Here is a 24,099-nt window from a genome sequence, read left to right as displayed (position 1 = left end):
CAGTTGCTGGAGCCAAGCAACCTCTGAGTCCACACCTTTATCTCCTGTGTATGGTACTGATGGGTTTCCAGCAGATGCTACACTTCCATCTTACAGTCTTTCTCTGTTTTTCTCTGGAATCTTCCTTCTTGGACCATGCTTTTTCCCTTATATACCAGAAGCCTTCTTATACTCCACCCCCAACTGAACTTCTAATCCTCTCCTGAGACCACCTCCATGCTGTAATATCATGTCGAATTCACTGTCTTCTTTTTCATTCCTTCTGCCTCCTTCTGTTTACTGTCTCCCTGAGCCTATTGTCTCCTCTCAACACAAGCCATCTCCCCAAATATGCCAGGTTTGGCTGGGATTCCCCTGCCTATACAATCCAAATCCCCCTTTTCTCTGTCCATTATGTACCTCTTAATCTGGGAGCACATCCCATTTATTATTAAATTTCATTTACACAGACCTCAGGCCCCTGTGTGGGATTTCCTGGCTTTCGGCTGCTTGGATACCTCTTTTCTGCCCCCAATTGCAAGCAGACGTTAGCAATCAACACAGAGCTTCTCTGATAATCAAATTAGACAAGTGGGACTCTGCCTTTATTTTCTCCTTAATCACTGGGCGTGATAGTAATAATGTCAGCTTGAATCATCTGCCAGCGTGAACCTCTCTGGGTTATTTATTTATTTTTTTCCAGCTCTACTTCAGTAAACCCCACAGCCAAAGAATGCAAACTATGTCCTCATCCAGATTGGATTTAGAATCTTGATTGTGGACAATGTCAACTGCTTCAAGCCTGGGTGAAGCTCATAATTGGATGCACTATATCATGCAGGGATATACATTTTTCTAATCCTTAACCCTAGCTGGTAATGAATTTGTGCCCTGTAGCCAGAGTCTTGATAGCTCTTGACATTTTCTCTTCTGTTAATGCTGCTCTTTGCTCCCAGGTGGAGCTTTCTAGGCAGGAGCCGTAGAAGATTTGGCTGCCTAAGATGACCTTGGTGGAGTCATTTTTCTCAGTTGTAAAATAAGGGTTCTGATCTCTGACCCTCTCCACTGGGATGTTGAGAGGCAGTGAGATAATGTTTATGGAGCCTTTGAAGCTGCTTAGTATATGGATCTTATCTAGAGGGCCAAGAGTTGGTAGAAAAGCAGTGATAAATACACAGGGAAATAAACAAACATGACACCTTGAAGATGAGGTGCTGCCCTTCGGATGTTCCTATAGTAGGTACAGAGCATCTGCTTTCTGTTGTGAAGGTAAAACCAAGCTGCAGAGAGGGGAAACTGGAGACCCTGAGAGGTCAAATATCTATGGGGGTGGTGGTGGGGGATCTGGAAAAGGGGTGCCTGGAAACCAAGGTAGGCTTTGTGTGTACTCAAAGTGACACTGGATTGGATTTATGTTGCTATGGTAGCTTTGATGCAAAAACATCTGGGAATTTGTGACTTGTTGACTTTGGGCAAGTCATTTAATCTAAATGTCATTTTCTTATATCTAAATCTCATTTTCTTATCTCTTATGATATTACCTCATAGGGTCATTCCTAGGAAATAGGGAAAAGGAAGCCATAAAAAGTGTGGTGTGCTAATAAACTGACTCTCCAGAAAAAAAGAGGTAGAGGGGCTGATTTATAACATCTGCCAATTTCTATGGTTTAATTACTCCCACTATGGCTGATTTCAAGCTAATAATGGTGCAACAACTGGCTTGCAAGATTCCTGAATATTTAAAAATCGACTCTTGTGAGACAGCCTTAATTGACTGACACAGGTACCTTTCAGCAAGTGCCTTGTACGTAGCAGGATTCACATATATAATTTCATCTTCACAGGTACTCCACCGGGTCATTATAATTAACTCCAATTTACAGATAAAGAAACTGAGGTTCTGAAATATGAAGTGGCTTGTATAAGGTCTCGTGGTAATTGGTGGAAGCTGGATTTGAGCACAAGTTGATCTCATCTTAAAATCTATGTGCATTCCTCCCAGCCAAGATGAGTAAGACCGGCCATTCACAACCAAATGCAGCATAAATGGAAACATATGACATTGAAGTAAGTTATTCTTTATCTGAGATGTGAGTAGGTTATATTCTCACCTCTTGAGTCTAAAAGGAATTGCCCTGGGCCTTTCAGACCCATAAGGAATGTGAACCCACCCGGTTTCTGGCATCTGCTTCCACTTCTCTGTTGGGAACTTCACAATTTTTTTTTCAAAGAAGTATAGTATGAAAAGCTTTCTGGGAGACCATTAAAATTAATCCTGGGAGATGAGACAAGCCGGGATTTGGCCAACTTCCAGTGTATTTGCTATACCCCAAAGGGGAAAAAGAACATTCCTTCTGAAGTGGTGCTCATTTTTTAACATTTGGCCTCAGTCCAACCAATCTGGAGCAGAACTCTGCCAAGGAGAACCTGTGTGTGCTCTGGGCTCCTCCTTGTGGCTTTTTTCTTTGGCTAGTCCAGCCCTTCATGCTTCAGCTTTGGATCCGGCTGGCCTCCTGCTTACCCCGCTTTTGTGTATTCGTGATCTCCAAGCTACATTGGGTTTTTAGGACTTCCTAGAAATCTTCCCTGTGGTCTGTATTATGTGGTTTGGGTTATTCAAAGTAGCAGAACTGACAGGTGGCAGGATATATGTATACATATATATATATATCACACATATATACATATATATATATATATACACACACACATAAACACACACACCTATATCCATATATCCATATATTATATTATAGGAATTGATTGGCTTACAACTGTGAGGGCTGCCAAATCCAAGTCCTAATTCTGTAGGGCTGGCCTCAAGGTAGAAACTCTGATAGAAGTGATCCTGAATTCTGGCAAGCCCCATTTCCATAGAGAAGACTACAAGCTGGAAACTGATAAAAGTAAAGTCAAATCCCCTAGAGGAAAGTGGCTGGCTAAAGTTGAGGCAGAAATCTTTTTGAAGTCTGAAATCCCAGGTCCTGGCTTTTAACACCTCCAATTGCATGACTGGATGGGGGTACTCCACACATTACTAGGGGCAATCTCTTTTGTTGATTGTAGATGCAATTAGCTGTAGATGCAATGAACTGATTATTGATTTAAATCCGTCTATGAAATACCATTACAGGAACAATCAGACCAGTGCTTGCTTTACCATGTTGTACATGAAGTTGTACATGAAATTGGCCATCAAATGGTCTAAGATAGAAGTCTCTCCCATGCCTCACAGGGGCTGTTCCTAAATTGTATCACTCTCCTTAGACCTTGCCTCCTGCTTCACCAGGAAAATAGAAGCAGAAATATCCTCATCAACCTGGTCTTCTTGTTTTATCGATGGTACCATGCACTCAATATCTTGAGTCAGTAACCTGGACATTATCCTTGCTTCCTACCTTTTCCTTATCCCCCACTTCCAATTGTTCATTAGTATTTTGTAGAAGATTTACATTTGCCATTTTGAGTGTTCACCCTCAGAACATGCTTCCCTTTTTGGGAGACTGCTGCGATGGGTGGAAGGCAGGGCCCTCTACCCACTACAGAAGCTGAAGTAGAATGTATATGCCATCTTTCTACTTCCTGGCACCCTGGGCACAGGTATGTGACCTATGTTCAGCCAACTGGATTTTCTTGGCTTTTTCTTAGTGTTATTATGAATCCTTTTTTTTGAAACCTCAAAACAATGTATTTAATTGCTTTATACAAGACTTAACAGTTTCCATACCACGCCCTAACTCCAACATAGTAGCTGCACAAAAGCATAGAAAAACAGACTTTATTTTTTTAGAGCAGTTTTAAATTAACAGACTAGCTGAGAAGGTGGTACAGTGAGTTTCACACATCCACACCACCCCTGCCCAATTTCTTGTTATTTACATCTTACATGAGTATGGTATGTTTGTTATAATTAATGAATCAATATTGATATATCATTATTTACCAATCAATAGTTTATTCCAATTTCCTTAGTTTTTCCTTAATGTCCCTTTTCTATTCCAGGATCCAACCCAGGACCCCACATTACACTTAGTTGTCATATCTCCTTAGAGTCTTCTTGGCCATGATGGTTTCCCAGACTTTTCCATGTTTTTGACATACTTGACAATTTGCAGAGTACTAATCAAGTATATATTGTAGGGTACCTCTGTATTAGAATTTTTCTTATGCATTTCTCATGACTGGACTGAGGTTAAGGGTTTGGGGACGAAGATCACAGAGGTAAAGTGCCATTTTCATCATGTCATATCAAGTTAAATACATCAATCAACATGAGTTATGCCTGTTCATGTTGATCTTGATCACCTGGCTGAAGTAGTGTCTGGCAAGTTTCTCCACTGTAAAGTCCCCTCCTTGTCCCATTACTGTAATGTACCCTTTGAAAGGAAGCTCTCTACATAACCCACACTTCAGGAGTGGGGAAGATTTATGCTCTCCCATTTTCCTAATTTGTTCGAGGTGAGAATTCACTCTGGTGATGGTGATCAATCAGGAAGATGGTCAGTCAATGTCCAGGGTCCAGGGTGTAGGTGGTAGCAATGGTGGAAGTGACAGCATCTGGCTTCCCATGCTGGCTCACAGCATCCTGTGTCAAGTGATGGTGGCAGGGCTCTTCCTTTCAGGCATTTCCTGTTGCTGAATATCTTGGCTGCTAAGCCTTTCTTGGCTCCTCCCGATTTTCTGAACCAAATTCTTTAGTCTTTCCAGTGATTTGTAAATACATTTTCTGCTTAAGTCAGAGTCCATTTTTGTTGCCTGTAATGGAAAACTCGACTAAGTCTTGTTGCTTCAATTTTCAAAATACCTCTTGACTGTCTTTTTTTTTTTTAACCCCTTATTACTGTGGTGGAGACCTCTAGTTATCCCATAATATCTACTCCTTCACCTTCCCTTTGGTTATAAATCCCTGAGGTTTAGCTGGGCAAATGCAGTCCACCTAGCTATGGACTGCATTTCTCAGCATCTCTTGGGGTTGAATATAACCAAAAGCAATGTGTACGACTTCAGCCTCATCGCTTTAAAGGCAAACCTGTTTTCCTTGGACTCTCTTTCCTCCTTGCTGGTGGCTGGGAAATAAAAAATACTACAGCAGCAGCCTTGGATCTAGAAATGATGGCCAATGTTGGTGCCAGCAGAGCAGACCAGTTGTCTGGGCACCTGGATGATTTTGTGGGGTGGAGCAGTCTGCCACCCTCAGCCACCCCCTTTAGCTTTTGTTTGCATTATCAAAAAGAAGTTGTTGAAGTTTGTTAAAGCTGCTGGAATGCAATATACCAGAAACAGAACAGCTTTTAAAAATGGAATTTATTAAGTTGCAAGTTTATAGTTTTGAGACTGTGAAAATGTCCAAATTAAGGTACCAGCAAGAGGTTATCTTCACTCAAGAAAGGCTGATGCTGTCCGAAACACCTCTGTTAGCTGGGAAGTCCAAAACACCTGTTAGCTGGGAAATCTGTTAGCTTCCTCTCCTGGCTTCTCGCTTCATAATGACTTCCCAGGGGTGTTTTCCTTCTGTTTCTCCAAAGGTGTCTGGCTGTGTGGGATCTCGTTTTTGCCAAAATGGTTCCCTCTTAAGGGGCTCCAGTAAGCAACCCCACTTTGAATGGGTGGAGACACATCTCCATGGAAATCACCTTATCAAATGGTACTATCCATAATTGGGTGAGTCACATCTCCATGGAAACATTAAAAAAGATCCCACCCCAAAATACTGAAAATTAAAATTAAAGAACATGACTTTTCTGGGTGCACAACAGTTTCAAACTGGCACTGAAGTCAATTTATATCTCATTTAAACCAGTGCATTTTGGACCTCAGTTACAGCAGTTTAGCCTGCACCCCCACCCAATACCCAATGCCACCACATTAGTCTCAGCTTTACACTGAGACTTCTCATTTTTCACCCGTCTACTCAACAGTGTCCTTACTGATCTCTTTAACTCAAGTCTTTCCCCATCCATCAATCCATTCTCTGCATCTCTTGCTGATGAGGTGTATCTACAATCCAAATTCACTTGGGAAAACTCGCTATCATCATTCATAAGTCCAAATTTCTTAGAATGAGATGTAGGATCTGTATTATCTGCCAATCCACTCTATTCCCCACAAGCACCTGCTGTTCAAATTGGACATAAGACACCTTCAAGTTCCCTGGTCATGGACCACAATAATCTCTTTAACTTCTATTTCTTCCTCTCTGTCTCTTCAATGTGTGTTTTCTCTGTTCAAAATGCATATCCCTATCCACATGCCTAGCTAACTCTTGCTCCTTTTCCAAGCCTCAGCTCCAATGTCTCTCTGTTAAAAAGCCTTCTCAGGCTCCCTCATCCTCATTCTCCTGCCATAGCTCTGTTGAGTCCTGAATAGCACTCACTGTGTTATACTTGCTTATTTGCCTGGCAGACTGAGCTGTTCTCAGAGTTCGAGAACCCAAATGTAGTCTTTGCCAGCCCAGCATTTCTTCCGGAGGCACAGCCACTGGCCAGAGAAGAGGTGCTAGGAGCAGAGCAGGGAACAGGCTGGAGGTGAATGCCCAGCTTGGTCTCTAGCTCATGGGGCTAGCCCTCTGGAGCAGTGCCTGCTGGCTATATGAAGCAAGCAGTGGGCTGGATTTGGCCCATGGACTGCAGTGTGCTGATCCCTGGTCTAGACAATCAACAAAACAATAAATCAAACCCTGATTAGCAGCATTTGCCAGTTTCTATGGTGCAATTACTCCCACTGTGGCTGATTCTAAGCCATCAACAAGACATCACTGAACATAGGGTGGAGATGAGATGTGCCATCCTCTTCAGTGTATAGTGTTTCTACCATAAAAAAGACATAAATAACCTCAAGAGCACAGATCATAATAAAATGAAGGAAAATAACTAGAAAGTGATGAGTTTTGAGTATTTGTTCCCTTTGTTTTAATGTAATATATTTACTTACAAGTTTATTTAATTTAATATTTGATAATGGCTATGTTTAACAACCTGCTGGCAAAATTCCTAAAAATGTAACAGTCTGCTTGGCTCTAGCACACCACTGCCCCATCCAACTACACCAGCAGTATGGAAGGGAAGAGAGAAAAGCTACCCATAACCATCTGAGAGTATCACCCTCGTTAACCTCTTCCATTCGTCCCACTGAAGATTCATCCACTAGCACACGATGTCCAACTGCGCTCTTAGTCTGACAAAGATTAGAACTCCTCCTCCTTGGGGTAAAGTGAAAGGAGTTCTTGAGCAACCCCTACAGGTCAGAGTGTGTGGCCAACATGAAACCCATGTCCTATTTTGCTTTGTCCTCTGCTTCCTACTCAGTGCTGTAGGCTGTTGTGTCGACTGCATGCCAGGTATACTCTACTGTGAACATTTCATGCATTATCTTGCCCAATCCTCAAAACAATCTTACAAGTAAGCATTATTGTCCAAATTTTGCAATGACGAACATGAAGCCCAGAGAAGTAAAACAACCAGCCGAGGGTGACCCAACTAGAACATACCAGACTTGGCAGTCAAATCTCAAATCTGGCTCCCTCCCAACTTTTGTGCTGGCTTTTGCTGCTCTCCCTTTGACATGTTCCAGTTCCACAAATATCTCAGAAACAGAGTAGAACCTGCTGTGGCAGGCACCCTTTGCTTTCATTCCTCCTCTGTTTCTTTGTTAAGGGGACCAGGGTTTTGGAGAACCCAGGCAGGGTTAAACAGCGGTGGGGCATGCTAAATCTGTCTTGTAGAAAGTTATCTCTGACTGCAGGTGGCAGATCAGTCAGAAGGGGCCAATTTTGAAAGCAAAGAGACCAGTTACAAAAAGTCAGGTGGAGAGAACTTGGCTCAGTGATGTGACAAGAGGATGAAAGCACTTCTTGACCAGGATCAGGTTAAAGCACATATATTATAAAACTGATGGGGCAGACCCCTATTGCTCCCAGGGTCCTTTCCTTATCATCCCTTGTTCCTCGATCTATTTTTTCTAGGCTTTTCTTGTTTTGACCCCAACCCTAAAGAGATGGAAAAAGTCAGAATCAGCAGGTATTCCTTCCACACCCTTTCACCCTCACCAGCCCCCTGGCCCATTAGTCCATCCTCAAGAACTTTATTCTGGCCTCTGCTCAGCTCTGTCCGGTGGCATCTCTTTCCACTTCCTGACACCATTTAGCTGAGGAGGGAAGTAGATCAATGTCCTTGGTGAAGGTAAAATGGGATCTAGTGGTAGGGTCATGCTTGCTGGGCCCTCGGGAGGCTTCTCAAGCATCTTTTGCTGTTCGTAGGGGATGACCTTTGAGCACCTGTCCAGTTCTTGGAATCTGTTTCTTTTCCCAGCCATGGGACTGGCCTTCTGCCTTGGTCTCAGCTCCCTGGTTCTGCTGCGCCCGGGAGATGGTCCCTAACTTCAGCCACGCACACCTGGATTTCTCAATGACCACTCTCTGTCCCTTACACCAGAACATTAGTTACATCTCAAAGGGTGGTCCGTGAAGCCAAAACCATTTTCCTAATCATACAAAGTTCTTATTTGCCTCTTCCACGCTCATTCTCTCATGAGTATACAGTGAAGTTTCTCAGAGGCTTAATTAAAATGAAATGTGCCAACATCTGGAAGATCTGCATAACTCAGTGAAGTATTATTTTTCAAATGACCAATGCACGGCATTACAAAGCATGTATGTGTAAAAGAGCTATTCAAAACACAAGATGTACTGATGAGTTTTAATGTTAACCATGTATGAAAAGCCCATTGATAAGCTTTCAGATGCCACATTGCAACTAAGCTTTAAGAAGCTACCACTTGTTGGGTTTTGGTGTAGGACCAATAAAGAATATCCACAATTATCTGGAAACACTATTAAAATATTCATTCCTTTCCCAACACCTGTGTGAGACTAGATTTTCTTCCTGTGTTTCAACTGAAACAACATATTTCAACAGATCGAATGCAGAAGCAGACATGAGAATACGGCTCTCTTTGGTTAAGCCAGATAGTAAGGAGATTGTTTAAAATGTAAAACTGGGCCAATCTTCTCACCTAATTATTCTGCTTTAGAAAATATAGTTATTTGAAATAAAAATCATGTTGTTTATATTAACAGATAATAGGTTTATTGTTGCTATTTTAAAATAAATCAAACATTTAAACATTTTTCTCAGTTTTAATTTGTGATGTGGTAAAAGTTGATAGGTATAATCCATATAAACTGAAGCTCCTTGTGGTCCTCAATGATATTTAAGAATGTGAAGGGGTCTTGAGAACAAAAAGTTTGAGACTTCCTGCTCTGTAGTATCAGCTGCTGTTTGGATTCTTTTTTTTTTTTTTTTTGCATGAGCAGGCACTGGGAACTGAACCTGGGTCTCCAGCATGGCAGGTGAGAACTCTGCCATTGAACCACCATGGCCCACCCTGCTGTTTGGACTCTTGACAGCTGGTCTTGTCCTGGTTGACCAGATACTCCAGCCTGTGACCATGACTGGCCTACCTGTGCCTCCCAGGAGGCTGAAAATCCTTCCAAAGCCAGCTTGGCTCCCCAGAACTTGGGACTTTGCTTCCCATCTCAAAGGAACTTGGGGCAAATGATTTTTTTATTCTAGGGGCCTCGATTTCCCTACTTACAAAATGGGGGGTAATACTTAGGAGGCCATTTTCCTGCCCCAGCTGGGAGGGCAGGCCCAGAACCATTTTCTAAGCTATGAGCGCAGACTGCTGAATGGACAGTTACTGCCAGACTGCTCTCTTGGGCTCACAAAACCCAACATATCTGATGGTTTCCAGAGGACCCAGAGTACCTCTGTGTAAACTGAGAACAGGAAGGTGGAAGACCCAGTCCTTTAGTAATTTGCTGCCACCTTGGCCATTAGCTTAAGGATGCCGAGCATGCAGGTATAACCTGGTAGTCACCTGAGCATTCAAATAACCCAGAGGTGATGGTGTTTTTCAACTAATATTGTAATTCTCTCCTCTGGCACTTTAGAGCAGGGCAGTGCTGGGGGAAGCCCGTGAGCCAGGCAGACAACCAGAGCCCATGAAATAAGCAAGGAAGGTGCCCCTGGAATGTCAGCCCCCTGAGGAGAGGGACCCCTTTGGTCTTGTTCACCATTGGAGCCCCACTACCCTGAATGGTGCCAGACACACAGTTGGTGCTCAATAAATGCATATTGAATGAGCATATGTACAGTATAAGTGCATGGGACCAAAAGGGCAGGATAGGGACATAGACCCTCATGCCAATAGGACCTTTATTTTCTTCTTTTTTGTCTAACCTTTGGATTTTTCCATTTTCTATAATAAAGTAAACAGGTGTTTCCACTATTATGTGCAAAAGTGAAATAAGCTTCTACAAAACTCAAGCTCAAATTGTGGCTGTGTCACCTTGGATGAATCACTTCTCATCTTTGGGCCTCAGGTTTCCCACCAATAATAAATAATAATAATAACACCGTACTCACTTGGTTGTTATGTGAATTAAATGAGATAATGCTTATAAATTGGTTTAGACCAGTGCAAGGGACCTAGGGAGCACTCAATCAATGCTGGGCTGGTATTTTGATGTTGTTTGCATGGTGATCATGTTGTGATATCTCAGCGGGTGCCTTGGGATTTGAGCCTCCAAGGGAAGAGCTGAGCCTCTTTGCTGGCTGAGTGCCCTCATGCAGGGCCTTCTCTGAGCCATTGTTCCTTCTGCCTCACAGAGGCTTTTGTGTAACTCGGAATGATGGGATGACACCAGGTGAATCCAGGTGTGACTCATTATTTCTATTACCTAGGAAGTTTAAAAAACGGACTCTCCTGGCCTTTCTCCGGACTTTATTGGGGTTAGTGCTATCCTTTGGTTCAAACAGAGAGTTCCTTGTCCCCGAAAGCCACCAGGGCCTGGTCACGGGTCAGAGCCTGCAGCCAAGGGTGGCTTTTCTGCCAAGCCCGGCTGAGGTCCATAAGTCCGTCCTCCCCTTCTCCTGCCCCAGCGCTTCCCACGCAGCTGTGGCCTCATTATCCAGGGGGAACTGTGAGAAGCTGAAAGGAGCTTAACCAGGGATAGGCTTTCAAGTTCATAATAAAGCTTCAAAGTTCACACCTTCATTATGAAGTGAAGAGTCAGGTCCTCCTCCTGTTTCTCCAGGAGCTATTGTTCCCTCCCATCTGGCTGCAGATTCAGAAGATTCCCTCCCATTTGGCTGCAGATTCAGAAGAGGTATTGGTTTTCTTTGTCCAGAGAGCTCTCCCAACCAGAAATGCTAGACCTGCTTGTTAAAAGGCAGGAGCTTAGAGCCCTCAGGCCCCTTCTGATCTGCTGGGAGGGGCATTTCTCAATACTGCAAGGGCTGTTTCTGGGAAGGGGGAATGGACTTGTTCTGTGAGGCTCAAGGAGCTGAACTTAGGATGAGTGGGTGGGAGAAAAGGGGAGGTGGGCCTCAGAGCAGAGATGGCTGGTGGGTTCCATGAAACTGGAGGAGCACAAGAGCAGGGGCCCAAGTCCCAGCCAGGGCACTGTGAAAGATGCACAAGCATTGGATGTGGCGTTAGATGGGAGGAACTGGGAGGCCCCTCCAGCCCAGTGTTTGGACTTCATGATCCAGTGGCCTCTGCTTCTTCATCACCAGTCACCTCCCAGCTTTTTCCTTTCACTGCTTTTGTATTTCCCAAGACCCCCAGCTATGGATGATTTCATCAATGTAGGTGATGGCTCATCTTGCCTTTTCTGTTTTTCTTTTAACTATTTGAAAGCAAAGCAACCAAGACATATCAGAGCTTCTTCTGTTTCTGAGAAAAGGTTTGCTTCATTTAGCTAAAATCATAGGTTCTGAGGGATCTGCTGCATCCTCATGTACCTTCTCCAGGACAGGGCACATCTAGCTCCTAGAAGCTTCAGGCAGCAGCAGAAGTTGGGATCCTATAAATAGGATCCAGCCTTGTAAAAGATCCTTCTCTGCTCCCTCGTGGGAAAGAATTCAGAGGGAATCTTCTGTGAGAGCCCACACATTTTGGGTGGTTGTCTTGGCTTAATGATAAGCAATAGGAAGCTCTGTTTAGTTTTTGGTGGGACCACAGGTGACCTGGAATGGGAGATTGCAGACAAGCAAGGGTCACAAGCAAATTTTTTCTTTCCTGTTGAATAGTAGGGGGAAGAAGAAAAAGAATATCCATGATGGGTTAGAAAGGGGATGGGCTTTGTGAACAGGCCTGGATTTGGGGGACTTTGGGCATGCCACATAAACTCTCTGGACTTCAGTTTCCTCACCTTTCATGGTCAACAATAGCATCCTGCAGAGTGGCTATAAGGTTTAATGTGAGATATCTGGAAAGTTCCTGGGGTCCTGGGGGTTAGGACTTCAACATGTATTTTGAAGGGACACAATTCAATCCATAACAATTAGAAAACTGTTAATAATATCCCCTCAGGTAAAGCTTTTACGCTTTTTCAGTGAAATTTAACAACCATTTTCTGATTTGATTCTCACTTCTGTGCTCTAAGATAAAAACTATTGTCCCCATTTGACATATGAAGAAACTGAGGTTCAGACAGGAGCTGTGACTTGCTGAGGGTCATAAAGCTGCTACTTAGAGAAATGATATTTTTATTCTCTTAAATCTTGTGCACAAGGCATCTAGTTCATGGTCCCCGCTGTGATGGGTTCTTTGTGCAAGCTGTGGGCAGTGGCCTCCAGGAACTCACAATGGAAGGGATTTGTGAGCCAGGTGCATGGAGGAGGAGGTGGAGGAGAGGGAGGAAGATGCTTTGAAGTCAATGGGATTGCAGGACCTGTGGTTCCTTTCCTTTCAATTGGTGGCTGAAACAGCTCATGCTACAGCAGCCTGCCTGGGCCATTGAAAACAGGTGTTGGTGGCCATCACAGGCTGAGGCTGAAATCTCCACAGGCTGAGGCTGAAAGTGACTCCTCACCAGGGGCCAGATGCAATGGATTGTGCTGGAGGGGGTTGGCTCAGGTTACCACAAACAGTTCTCAAAAGCATTGTCTCCTCCCACTGGCTCCTTTTCTTCTTTCTCCCCATTCCTGAACCCATGTAGACTAGTTTCCTGCCCAGTTGTTTTGGTGAAGTTTTATGCTCTGACTCTCTCCTGGCCAAATCCAGTAACCTCTTTCTTCTCTCTCCTTGTCCACCTGACCCCCTGCAGCATCTAACGCTGGCCACCCCTCCCTCTTCCTTGTCCCCTTTCCTCTCTTGCAGTGGCTGTTCTGCTCTGTCTCCCACAATGACATCATCTTATTATTCTTCTGCCTTGGAGCTTCCTCTTTTAGCTCACAGTTCCTCCCCAAACATCAGTCTTCCTGCAATTCTCCTCTCTCTCTTCCTCTCTCTTCTCCTCCTTCCTCACCTCTTGTTCCTTCCTCTTCTCCTCTGACACCACCTACTACCTTCACCAGCTCCAGATGGTCGGTTCTTTCTGCTATAGAGACATCCCCAATCTCTATCGCAGGCTCTCCTCAACTTCCTCATTTCCACTTGCCACCTCCACTCCCATTCCCCCAGCCAGAGACAGCAGTTTTAGGAACATCTGAAATTCCAGCCAGGAAAGGGAGAGAAGGTCAGTCTGACCTGAACTTGGAGGTTGAGACCAGATTGTAAGCCAAGCTAAGAGGGTTGCACATAGCTTGGAGACAGGATTCAAAACAGAGGTTTCTTGGAGACAGGATTCAAAACAGAGGTTTCTTGGCCCAGGAGATGACAGTATTGGGTTTGGGAAGGATCTCTCGGCAGCCTTGTAGAGGGTACACACGACTTTTTGGATTTACCAGTCCAAAAGAGAAGGGAAGAAGCCTGAAGAGTGGCCAGCTTGGGAAAACATAGACAGCTTTCTGAGCAGTGGCTTGGATGTGAGTTGGAGTGGAAGGGTGTGGGGCAGGAGGGGCTCCAAGCTTGTCTTGTAGCAGACTCTGTGTTGGTCTGTCTCCCCAAGGCAAGGTGTTTTGCACAGTTTTTCTTCCTAAAGCCCGACTAGTGGTAATTTATTTGATTTTATGACTGGAACAAAATATTTATCTATGTGAGACCAAATGGACTCATTAATGCTTTGACCTAACCAGTGAGAGACCCAGTATGTGACCCATCACTCCTCACAGCAGCAGAACACCAGTTTGTTTATAGGCTACCTAGTGTTTTAGAGTCTACATCACTTGTTAACTCACAGAATTATATTTCATTCTCACAATCAGGTGGCGAAGCAGATATTCCTATTTTGCAGATGAAGAACTGAGGTTTGGAGAGAAGTGATATGCCCAAGGTCAGACAGCTATCACTGGCAGAGATGGGCCTTGGATCTGATTCCCTGACCAACACATTTAGCAGGTCCTGGATATTGACTGATTACACCCATCGGGATGTCTGAAACCTTTAGCACCTAACAGTAGAAGCTCTGTAGTGGATATGAGCTTGTTTTGTCTGCTCATTTACAAATCCTCTTTTTCTGATATCCGCACCTCTATTAGTTAAGATAATGCTTGTTGCTATAACAAACAAATCCCCAAATGCATAAGATTTCAAACATGATAGAAAATCCGTAATAGGTATTCTTGTTTGGTGGGCAGCATTACTTAAAGTCATAAGGTTTACGGAACCAAGCTCCTTCCACTTTATGCCTTCACCATCTTCGATCCATGGCTTCCAGTGTTGATTGTGACATTTTTATGGGTCTAGAACCAACACATATCACTTCTACTCCACTTCCCCTCGATAGAAGTCAGACACATGGCTGTATCTAACTGTGAGGAGGCTAGGAACTATAATTAGACTGTGTATTTAGGAAGTAGAGAAAGTGGGTTTGGGAGAGAGGGAGCCAGTCATTGCTGTAGATGGCAAGACATCTCTCTCTACCTTTTGACCTGAATGGAGTGGCCTACTTCCTACTCACCACCTCCCCCATCTAAAATCCAGAATCATTTAGTCCTGGACTGTCAGCTTGTTTCACTCCCTCTACCTGGTGATTGGCACAAGTATTGATCCATTAGCCAAGTTGGCTCAATGAAACTCAGTCCCAGGACTTTACTGGTACTGTTGGCGAGGAGAATTTCTATTTTCCCTGGGGTTGCTAAGCTGCGAAGTTATGAACCAGGGCAGTGAGCACGAATTTGTTACTGTGACAGAAGTGCCTGCTTGAGAATGAAACCAACAAATAGGAATATGGAGCTGAGATAGAAAGAGAGAAATTTCAGATCATATCCTTTGACCATCTATATTCAGGCATGTCGCCTTAGTCCTATCCCTGAATTTTTCAGCTAAGAAATCTAATAAATCCTTTGAAAATTGTTTCTTTCTTGGAGCCCAGTTTTGGTTTTGTTTTTTTTTTACGTACCTTATTTCATTAGGAAATTCAAGAAATGATATAAAATATATAAGGCTGTGTTTACAAATGATGCTTTCAAAGCTATATAGGGTTCACATAGACTAAGGGAATATATCTGAAAGAAAAAAATGCAACTATTAATGAATGAAACAAATAGACATACAGGGAAATCTAGATGAAATTGAATTACTAAGGAATGTCGTATTCTGGCTTTGTTTGGTTTTCTCAAAGGACTTTAAAAGTGTAAAAGTATGGGGTATTATAGAAAGAGCAGTAAACCCTGAGACCTAAAATCCGAGTTCTGTTAAGTATATTCTCCTGAAGGCAAGGATATGATCTGCGTTATTTATCATTGCATTTCTCGTTCCAGGCACAAAGTCTGGCATATAAGTACTCAGTAAGTGTATTGAGTAAAGTAGCCGTGATCTTGGGCAAATAACTTTCCCTGGGCTTCAGTTTCCTTAACTGTAATTCTTTCATTCACCCCACCAACTTGTATTGGGTGCCAGGCACTGTTCTAGCATAGAATGTGCAGCACAGAATGAGACATCTAAGGGTCTTGCCATCCTGGAGCAAACTTTTTAGAGTTTGAGAAAGATAAGCAAAAACTGATAACCCCCCCGAAATTATAGTGTTGAGTAGTGATAAATGCTGTGAAGTAAACTATAGCAGAATAATGGGCATATCAGGCAGTCAGGAAATGCCTGAGGAGGTGCTCTAGTTTGTTAGCTGCTGGAATGCAAATATACCAGAAATGGAACGGCTTTTTAAAAAGGGGATTTAATAAATTGCTAGTTTACAGTTCTAAGGCCAAGAAAATGTCCCAATTAAAACAACTCTATAGAAATGTCCAATCTAAGGCATCCAGGGAAAAATTCCTTGGCTCAAGAAGGCCGATGAAGTTCAGGGTTTCTCTCTCAAGGGGAAAGGCACATGGTGAACACGGTCACAGTTTCTTGGAGCCCAGTTGTCATTGAGTTTCTGTCACTTATTAGCAAGAGACCCACATGCACCACAAGGAACCACACTCACCCCTTCCCTCCATCCCCAGATCCAGTCAGATGATATGTGTACCCACTCCCTTCCCCACTGGAGCATCTCCTCTGCTGGTGAGTAAACCAGCCCTCTGAGATTCAGGGACCTTTTAGGTCATCCCATCTCCATATGGCTGAACTGCTCATTTTCTCACATGGCTTTTTTTTTTTTTTTCTTTAAACATGGGAAATTCTTTGAATCAAATGAAACATTTGTTACCTCCTAAAGAGGCCAGAATTATTTGGAATGGACAAATATATATAGTTCTTACAGAACTAATTGCTGAACAACACTTTTAAAAGGGTGTAAATTCAATATAGGGTGAGATTTGCTCTCACAAGGGTTTCCCATATGGCTAGAACAGTTTTGAATTCTACAAGGATAAAAAAATTCTAAAAATCAATCGTACGTATGTGCTTTAGAGGTCAGAATATGACATCCACTCATAAAGTTTCCATTGGTACAAAAATGTGGCAAAACTCTGGTAGAATTTAGTGGGCGGGTGACATCCCATTTACTCACTGTCTTAGTTTTCTAGGGCTGTAACGAAGTTCCATAAACCAGGGGACTTAAAACAACAGAAACTGGGTGGTGCAGTGGTGGGTCAGTGGCAGAATTCTTGCCTGCCATGCTGAACACCCGGGTTCGATTCTCGGAGCCTGCCCATGTCAAAAAACAAACAAACAAAAAAACCCGGAAACTTAAATTCTCTCTTAGTTCTGGAGGCCACAAGCCTGAAATCAAGATGTTGGTGGGGCATGCTCCTACTGAAGGCTCTAGGGGACAGTCCCTCCTGGCCTCTTGGAGCTTTTGTTATTTACCAACAATCCTTAGCGTTCCTTGTCTTGCAGCTGATCACCCCAGTCTTTGCCTCTGCCTTCACGGGGCTGTCTTGTCTCTGATCTGTGTTCGTATCTCCTTTCCTCTCTTTATAAGGACACCGGTCCTACTGGATCAATGGGCCACCCTCCGCCAGTATGACCTCATCTTAACTTATTCCATCTGCACTGATCCTATTTCTAAATAAGGTCCTTTCTGAGGCACTGGAGGTTAGGACTTCAATATAGCTTCTCGGTGGGGGGTGGAGTTCAATTCAACCCGTAATACACGCACACATGCTTTCACTGAAGAAACTGAGAAAGCGTTATAGGTACATTTCATTTTATTGTGCTTCCCTTCATTGCATGTCACAGATACGAGTTTTTTACAAGTCATAGGCTTGTAGCAGCCCTGAGTCAAGCACGTCCAATCATTGCCATTTTCCCACAGCATGTGCTCACTTTGTGTCTCTGTGTCACATTTTGATTAAAATAGGACTGTTGTTTTTTTAGACATAATGCTATTGCACCCTTAATAGACTATGTATAGCAGAGTGTCAACGTAAGTTTTCTATGCACTGGGAAACCAAAAAAATTTCTGTGGCTCGCTTTATTGCAGTGGTCTGGAACCAAACATGCCGTGTCTCCGAAGTCTGCCTGTTCTGTTAAAGAAGTTCAAAGAAAATGTTTTGGAGATTTCTGAGAAGTTCTGGGGACACTGGCAGTTTTGTTAGAAAGGTGGTAGGAGCAAGAAGACTGCTCAGTTTAGGTTTCCACTGTGGAAGAGGGATGTAGGGAATCTAGAGACCTCGGAGGCCAACCACTCATCCCACTTTGCAGCAGGCTCCAGCCACACTGTCCTTCAAGAGTTACTCACACATTAACTTCCTTAAACCTGCCCCTAGGAAGCACGTCCCACACTTCTCCACTTAGAAAATGTTCTTTGAGATGACCCAAACGTTACCATTTCTGTGAAGCCTTCTTAGGAAGAGTTAATCACCCTTTTCTCGATGTCCCACAGTGCTTTGCGCACACCTCCTTGTTAGCATTTATCCCAAAACACATTTTTATGGCCTCCAGTGTGGTCTCCCTGGTTTGACTGCAAGTGTCTGGAAAGCAGAGTCCCCTTAGTGGTCCCCAGCGAATTTAGGCTGTAGCACATGATGGATGTATAAAAATAGGTCAAATAAATGGGAAAAATATTTCACGAATCTAATAAGATTGTACATCAAGATTTATGAGGGAGAAAGGTAAGTTTGCTTGGCTCTGAGAAGAAAACTGATAACAGAATTGGCAATTCAGAGATCACGCTAGAGGGGCCAAATAAACCTTGGGCAAACTTAAATCCTTATCTGACTGAATTGTTTTTTCTCAGTCACACGGAGGGGACCACTGAGGCAGCTGAAGAGACTAGAAGAGTCTCTTGAGATGAAGTGCTAGTCCCTCTTGCTACATGGGACATTATCCAGTTAATACTAGGGTAGTCAGTCTACCTGGGAGAGTTCAAGTTCACACCTGTTGTCCCACTATTTATAGTGTCCCAGTTAAGTCACAAAAGTGTCCCAGGGTGGCTATAAATTCTTTGGTCACCCTATAAATGGAGAATGCTATTGGTCTGAGATATCAAAGATAGAATTAGATTAAGAGATAGTTTCTTCTAAGTTGGAGAGGGACTTGACCCTAGCTAAGTCCCATGCCTTAATGGTCGGGGAAGAGAAATTTCACTCTTGGTACCCTCTGTAGCTTTCTGCATAGGAAGAGGGGAATTTTCTATCGTGTTCTATTCATGCATGTGGCAATAAAAATAAATAGTAGTTAGTATTACCTATCATCATTTTAAAACTATACAATAACTTGCAAGTAGGTATTAACAGCCCCATTTTACAGATAATGAAGTAGGGGCTCAGAGGAGTTAAGTAAGTTGCTCAAAATCACACAGCAAATAAGGATTAGTGCCAAAACTTCAACCTCATTATGACTGATTCCAAGTGCATTTCTTTTCCAGTTAGCAACATTGCCTATCATTTAGCAAACTGCTTTCACACCAAAATTCCCGTAAGAATTTGGAACTCATTTTTCCCTGTCTGAATTATTAAGCAATGATGTAATTTGAGACTTACCTTAGAAGACTTTGTTTGACATCTTGTAAAAGATCAGTCTGGTCTGTGGAATTCTGTCTATAGATTAATATGTTGTTTCTAATATGAAATGAGGATTGGGCTTGTGTGAACAGTGTCTCTGTTGTAATTAATCCCAGTAATAATCTTTTGATTTAGCAACCATTAATATGTAATTAGATAGGTTTAATGGGAAAACATTTTAATTATTTATAATAGGGACAAGCAGGGGAGTCAGAGGGTGGGGAGTAGACAGATATTAGACAGCAGAGCTAATGAAGCTTTTGTGACTATTTTGGCATTGAAGATCACAGCATTGCCTGCGATAGAAAAAATTTGGAAACCACTTGCAGTCCAGATGATATCCACACAATGAAATACTACACAGCCAGGTAATAACTGGTTATATATTGATGTGGAGAGATAGTCCCAAAATGTGGGTATTCATTGATGTTGTGAAGGGTAAAATAAATTATACGTGTAATTGCTTAAGCTTAAAAATTACTAGGTATGTAAGAAAAAATAAAAGTGACACTTTTTCTTCCATCACTGTTGAAAGTCTGTATGTGTCCTGCAGGATAATGTCCCAGAGCTGGACCCTCCACTGTACCTACAAGGGATTTGTCTTAGCTTCCCCTTGAGAAAATGGAGACTCCTCCTGTTCGATTTCGGAACACCTCTCCATGCTAAGAACTATGCTACAGATTTTTCCCTAGGGAATTGTCATTAATCCTCCTATGAACTGTGTAAAACAGAAATTATTATTCCCAATTGCAGGTAAGGAACTGATTTTGAAGCTTCTGAAATTTGTTATGAAATCTTCTACTCTAAAAGAGGTTCTGGAACTTTCCGGCGCCTGCCCATGCAGGAAAAAAAAAAAAAAAAAGAAAGAAAAAGGTTCTGCTCTTTTAGATGAACAATTTGCCCAACTCCAAGTCCAGAGCCCCTTGGGAGAACAGCAACCAGTAGTGGGAATAAAGGATAAGCATGAATCACCACAGGAGAGGGAAACGAGCAGAGAAAATATCCCCCTGCCTCTGACTTGGGACTGTGAACCTATGAAATCCGACACCCCTTATGCAGTTAGCTCCCGGACAAAGTGTTTGCTGAGAATAGGACCTATCACATTTGCTGCTTTGGGTAGTCCCAGTTATTAGCTACTATTTCCCAAGTACTTCCAACCTGCCAGAACCCACACCAAGTCTTTTTACAGACATTGTCTCATGAGTTCTTGCACCCACTCTTTGAGGTAAGAACTTTCAGGCCCATTTTGCATATAAATCAACAGAAGCTTGCAGGGGTGAAGTCACTTGGTGAAGTTCACAGAGCAAGTGACCGAGCTCCCAAAATCCACTCTTTTAACCACAGTGTCATTTTGTCTCCGGAATTAGAAAGAAAAAAGATATTGAAGGAGAGATCAGAGAGGCAAACCTGAAGACCTGGTCAGGACCTTGGACTGGCTAGAATTTTGTGCCCTTCAGGCTTCTTATCAATGTTCCTTTGTGGCCACATCCTTCTTCAGTGTGACATGGTGGGATGAAAAGTATCAGGGGCTTTGTCTCCATACTGGCTAGTCCAAGACTCATCTTTGCCACATACAAACTATGTGAGTATGTGCAAGCTATGCATGCCACCTTTCCAAGCCCTGCTTTTACCATCAACTTGTTGGATGGCTCCATGAGGAAAGAACGTGTAAGTGGCTGACACAGGCTTTGACATATGTTTGGCATATGTCAACAGATATTGATATGTTGTTCAGGCTATGCTTGGCCATGCTGAGACAACAAAGCCTCAGCCTCAGTGGTCTGACATCATAAAGACTCATTTCTGACTCCCATGAAGTTCCACCCTGTTCAAGTGATCCTCTTCTATCTTTTAGCTCTGGCATCTGAAACATGTGGCCTCCAAGTCATCACAGAAAGGAAGAGAAAACTGAGGGAGGCACCCCAGCTCCAAGCTGCTTCAGCCCAGAAGTAGAACATGCCTGTTTATAGTCCCTTGGCCAGAACTAGGCATTCGGGCCTGGAATCTCAAGGACTGGTAGGCAATGGAGGCAGCAGTGGAAATTCAGTGAGACCTGCGGATGTCTTCCCTGAGGGACGTCTCAGGAAGTAAGAGTTTCCTTCTCTTCTCCTGAACATATCCTTCGGAATGGAAGTTCACTCATGAGTCTAAAGCTGTTAGAGAATTCTTTGGTTCTAGGTAAGTAGATCCAGAGTCTTTCATAGCTTTTTTTCTACATTGTATATAAAGAGAAAATGTAGGTGAATTTTTCTGATCATTTAACACACTAGGGTTGTTAATGGAAATAATTCAGAGCTAAATTAATAATAATACCACATTTTGGGAACCTAATTAAATGGACTGAATGTCTCCTGAAGGAAAATAAAAAAGAAATGTCTTAATCTGCTCTGTGTAAATATATGTGATTTTTGTACTGGATAACAGATAATGAGAACCAAGATTATCCTAGGGATTGTTTGCTTGTGCATTCTTAGCTCACCTTGTTCCACAAACTACTTGAAGCAGTACCTTAGAAATTACAGAATCCTGCAACCATCAATTCTTCTTGTTTCCTGTCACCTACCTGCCAATCCATCCTATACCTGCTACCTAAGAAATCTTTCTAAAATGCAAATCTAATGAAGCCACTTCTATTTTAAAACAAACAAACAAAGAAGCATTTTAAGACCTTGCTCTGACCCTAAAAATCCTTAGCCAGAAGAAAGTCTTGCCTCAATCTAACTTTCCAGCATGTGATGGCTACATTTTGTGTCAACTTAGCTGAGCTGAAACTATGCTTTCCAGAACTCCCTTCCCTGCATAGTTCTGGATTAGTATTGGCCACAGATAAATTTGCTGTGTCTATAAATTTGTCTATGGTTGGGCTTATAATCTCAGAAAATTTCCTAGTGAAAAACCATAGGATGGGAGGACGTGAACACAACAGATGTTCTCTGCCAATATGTCCCAAATATATTCTGTGAAACGGACATGGACCCCAGCCTTATGTGCATTAGTTCATTTCTTCCTACCAACGACCCATGGAATTAGGGTCCACTATTATTCCTAATCTGCAGATGGAGAAACTTAGATTAAGCCCCTTGCCCACTGTCACACAGTACATGACAGAGTCAGGATTTGTACACAGACTGTAGGGTCCACAGCTCAGGCTTTTAATCACTATTATAATTAAATGCTGTTCAATCTTCAATGGAAGTTTTGGAAAATTTTCTTCTCCCCAAAGTCAGATAAAAAGAGATGACCTCTTTTTGTATGGATATGGTAACTGGAATTTTCACCCATCTACTCATCAGCCTGAGGATAAAACTGAACCCCCAAAGTAGGGCAAAGCTGATAGAAATTTTTTAAAATTACATGTACTCCATTGTCACTTGTACATGTCAGTGACTAACTTTTGTCTAACACTCTCCAGCTAATTAGAGCTTTTCCTGAGATAAGAGCATCCTATCAGGCATGCCATGGAGCAGTCAGGATGGAAGAGATTTTGCTGTAGTAACAAATGACCCCCAAATCTCTTATAACAAAGTGAGTCCATACCTTGCTCATGCTATATGGTCATTGTGAGTTGGCTGTGGCTCTGCTCCACCTTGCCCTCACTCCAGGACCCAGGATGACTGAGCGGCTTCTATCTGGAACCTTTCTGATGACTGTAGCAGAGAGGAAGTGCAAAGAAGAATATGGCTGACTCTGAAAGTTTCTGCTTGGCAAAAGACATGGACAGGCACTTTTCCAAAGAGGACATACAAATGGCTCAAAAACATATGAAAAGATGCTCAAAATCACTGACTATTAGGAAAATGCAAATCAAAATCACAATGAGATATCATCTCATACCTAACTGAATGGCCGTTACCAAAAAAATAGAAAACAACAAGTGCTAGAGAGAATGTGAAGAAAGAGGCACACTAATTCACTGTCGGTGGGATCGTAGACTGGTGCAACCGCTCTGGAAGGCAGTTTGGCAGCTCCTCAGGAAGCTAAGTATAGAACTGCCATATGATCCAGCAATCCCATAACTATGTATATATTCAGAGAAATTGAAGACAAGGACACAAATGGACATTTACACACCAGTGCTTACAGCAGCATTATTCACGATTACTGAGAGCTGGAAACAGCCCAAATGTCCATCAATGTATGAGTGGCTAAACAAGCTGTGATATATACATATGATAGAATATTATACAGCTATAGGACAGAATAAACTCATGAAGCATGTAACAATGAGGATGGACCTGAGGACACTATGCTGAGTGAAGTTAGCCAGAAACAAAATGACAAATACTGTATGTTCTCATTAAAATGAACTAACTTAAATGAGTGAACTTTGAGCGTTAAAGTTAAGAACACAGGTTATCAGGAGATAGGAAAAGGGTAGAGATTGGACATTTGATGCTAAAGGAGTACAAATGCTCAACAGGACTGATTGTAAAGACTCAGAAATGGATAGCACAATACTGTGTTATGATAGCATGATATGATAAGTACACAGAATGAAGCTGAATGTGAGTATGGTAGAGTGAGGAGGGCTAGGGGCATGTATAACACCAGAAGAAAGGTTACAGGATAAAGACTGTGATGGTGTAATTTAGCAATGCCTAGAGTGGACAATGATGGTGATTAAATGCCTCATATAGACTGTGGTGATGAAGTCATTGCAATGTGATTATACTGGGAACCATTGATTTTTTTTTTTTTTTACTTAGGTTGGATTGTATGATGTCTGAATAAAACTGTTTAAAAATGACCAGAGATATACAAATGCTGGAGAAAATGTGGACAGATGTATGTACTCACTGTTGGTAGGGAAGTAGAGTGGTGCAGCCCTTCAGAGGGCAGTGTGGTGGTT

General features: G+C 42.6%; 1 long non-coding RNA gene across 3 annotated transcripts in view; it reads left to right on the top strand.

The window, feature by feature from the left end:
* The first annotated feature begins 21,030 nt into the window (after positions 1-21,030).
* Positions 21,031-24,099, top strand: part of LOC143667214 (uncharacterized) — a 64,834-nt gene continuing 61,765 nt past the window's right edge. Inside the window, exon 1 of one of the 3 annotated variants that reach the window (XR_013167952.1) lies at positions 21,031-21,428. This is a non-coding gene — a long non-coding RNA (uncharacterized LOC143667214). The remainder of the gene's footprint in view (positions 21,429-24,099) is intronic. The other 2 variants (XR_013167953.1, XR_013167951.1) reach the window with 2 other exon arrangements.

Source organism: Tamandua tetradactyla, chromosome 2 (genome assembly GCF_023851605.1).
Source record: "Tamandua tetradactyla isolate mTamTet1 chromosome 2, mTamTet1.pri, whole genome shotgun sequence".
NCBI lineage: Eukaryota > Metazoa > Chordata > Mammalia > Pilosa > Myrmecophagidae > Tamandua > Tamandua tetradactyla.
This window is presented reverse-complemented; position numbering and strand designations above follow the sequence as displayed.